Raw genomic sequence first — 3,383 nt, forward strand, 5'->3', positions numbered from 1 at the left:
CTATGGCCCTCGAAGGAAACTGAAATATATATAGATATAATTTATTTATTACAGGAGTCTTAAATTAGTTTTAGACATAGTTTAGCCAGACAAGATCATTTTACAGGTATTTCTTCATGTTGAGAAAGATTATCCAACTTAAAAAGTTACTTGAAAAGTGGGTTTTGTCAATTCTCTTTTTCCTCCACTGGCTTCCATTATATTATAAACTTGGGGATGTGCTGTTTTTAGAGAAAATAATCAGTCCTCCAAGGTAATAAGAAATGCCACGAAGGAGTAATTTTGAGATCCCAAGCATGCAATTCCTCATTGTTAAGGGAAGTATTTATTTGGTTGTTAACACAGCCGTTTAGTCTGTTCCATTAAGCATTTTGTTCTACCAGCCCTTTGCATCTGTCGCAGTTAGAAAGGATGGTATTGCAAGTACAAAACAATTTTCTTGGCTTCAGGGACTTTTGTAGCTATGTTTTCTTTCTTGGGTCCTAGATTTTTTCTCTTAATGGCCATCATCGTTTCAACCTGGTCTTGGCATCAATGTGAGCAGTAATGAGGCGCACCCTCGGCTGAAGTGTGGATAAGATAATGCAGCCTGCCGGCAGCTAAAATAAAAGAGTATATTCATTCGCTCTATGCAATAGCTGCTTACTGAGTCTTCACTGAATTCTACTCAGACCCCAATAAAATGTGCAAAAAGGGTCTTTACCATAAACAACTAGCTATGGTAAAATAGGACAAGTATGTATACCAATGAACAGTTTAAACTGCAAGTTACAGACAGTGCAAACTAGCTTAAGCCAGAAATGAATGAATGAAAAGTACACGAGGCTAGCCTGGGATGAGTAATGACTGAATATAGAAACTCAATTGATAACATATCTACTGTATTAACTATAGACTGATTTGCTTCCCCCATTCACATAATGGCTGGCTGGTTACAGAAGCTTCTTAGTGTGGAAAGAAACAACATCTCTAAGAAATAATATCTTACAGAAGGATTGAGGAAATGTTCTATAGAAAACAATTTCCTCAAGATCCATTTAAGAACCAAACCAAATACACTGAGTCATGTTTCTCTATGACCTATTTTTAGAGCTCTCAGGGAAGAAATAGATTCCTTGTGTAAAACAACACCATAAAACCACCATTGAAAAAATAACAATCCCTCAATGAATCCCACAACGATAGGAATACATTTAAAAAGCAGCATCTTAATATTAGAAAGTTTTAGGTCCTCCCTACCCCTTAAAAGACTAATTACTAAAACAGTTTCAAGTTTATTGAAGTGTATGATGAGGGGGCTTGGCAGAGAGGATGGTCAGGGGAGGATTATTGACTTTTAAGTCCAAGTCAGTGGGAACTCAATCTCCTCTTCCAAACATTAAATTGCCTGTGCTTCATCTATAAGTATTGACAGGGACCGCCAAACACCTGCAAGAACTGCCAATAAGGTCTCCGATCTCCTGCCTGCCTCTTACTTTAACCCCCCAGGTAAGATTTGGTAAAAATGAGCAACAGCCATGATAAGAATCAAAGTTACCTTCTTTCTAATGAAAGTCAATTCTGACTCATAGAGACCCTATTAGGTGTCCCTGTTGTCTGATCTTTCAGGAAGCAGATGCTGCATCTTTCCTCCATGGAGAAACTGGTGTGCCACTAGACATTGGGGTTCTGTTAAGTCCACATAGCTAGGAAGGAAAATCAGGTCACTAATTGGCTAGGCCCAAGTACATGCTGGAATCACAGGTTTACAAAGGGAATTCAGTGCTTTGATTGGCCAGACCGGCGTCACATGTTTTACAGCCCTGCCTCCAAGCCTGAGCATGGAGGAAAGTTATTTCCCAAAGGAAATTCTCTCTCTCTCTTTTTAATTAAAAGATAATTTTATCGGGGGTTCTTACAGATCTTATACAATTTATACACCAATTGTATCAAGCGTATTTGTACATATGTTATCATCCTTTTCTACACATTTACTTTCTATTGAGCCCTTGCCATCAGCTCCTCTTCTTTCCCTCCCTCCCTCTACACCCTCATGACCCCTTGTTAGATTATAAATTATTATTATTTTCATCTCTCCCACTGCCTCCCTTCCCCCATGATTTTTGTTGTTTTCCCACCTGGAGTGGGTGTGTGTGGTTATATGTTGATCATTGCAATTGGTTCCTCTTTTCCCCCTATTGTCTCCACTTCCCGCTCCCCTTCTGGGATAGCTATTCCCATTACTGTTCCTGGATTCCGTGTGTCATGAGAGCTCTTACCTCTTATCTATACCTGTGTACATGCTCCAGTCTAGTCTGAAGTGAGAAGTAGTATTTGGGTCATGATAGTAGGGGGTGAGGAAGCCTCTCAAGGAACCAGAGGAATATTTTGTGATTCTATGGTGCTTTACTGTCCCCTGGTTGATTCCTTCCTTCCCTGTGACCCTTGTGTGTGTGTGTGTGTGTGTGTGTGTGTGTGTGTGTGTGTGTAAGATGGGGGTGGGGAGTGAACTTACAGTGTTATATTGGTTATTTGAAAAGCATATTTACGTGATCAGTAAGTCCTAAATATAATTTTAAGCACATATATGCATCATCTCATTTATTTCTCTCAACTTTATGCGGTGGCTACAAGTATTGTCCCCATTTTGTAGTTAAGGAACCAAAGTTTCAAAAATTAAGTAAGGAGCCTAAGGTGACACAGTAGAAGGAGGAAAGCCAGGAGAGGACCTATCCTGTCTGATTGGAGAGACGGCGCTCACAAACACTGTGAGGTAAGCTTAAAGGAACAATTACAACAGCCACAATGGTTAGCACTTGTTGACTATTTTCTAGGCAATGTACTTTTGGTGGATTATGAGTAAAATTCTAGGCACGCAGAGAATTTAGCAGCTTATCTTTCTAAAGAAAGCCTTTACAGAGATAAAGAAGTGGACTTAAGAGTTGAGACTACTCTCAAATAAATGATCAAGGCTGGGAAAAGTTTGCAGTGGTGGTGGGGCAGTGTCAGGCAACAGCAAAGCTATTTTCAGTGTAAACTAAGAAGAGCCGCCTTAGACAAAAGACAACCAGCAATTGTTGAAGCAGTGAAGGGAGGTGGACAGGGTAAGGTTAAGGGCTTTAATGAAGAGTTTAACCTTGGGTTGGATGGACGCCTTTTCTTCTAAGATGAAAGGGAAATAAGGGAGGGAGGGACATAGAAAAATGATAGCTTCTTTGAAGAATAAGATCTATCCCTTAAAATTTATATTAAGGCTATTTAACCTATTACATGAAATAAGTAAATTTGCACCTTTAACTCCACTCTTAGTTTCCATCTACCTCAAGGTCAAGAGTCTTTAAAAAAAAAAATCTTTCAACAAACATTTATTGAGCAGTCATATTGGCTAGGGCCTGGGGCAGGCA

This window comes from Echinops telfairi, unplaced genomic scaffold, assembly GCF_000313985.2.
Source record: "Echinops telfairi isolate 266 unplaced genomic scaffold, ASM31398v2 ScPeMD7_2;HRSCAF=8, whole genome shotgun sequence".
Classification (NCBI taxonomy): Eukaryota; Metazoa; Chordata; class Mammalia; order Afrosoricida; family Tenrecidae; genus Echinops; species Echinops telfairi.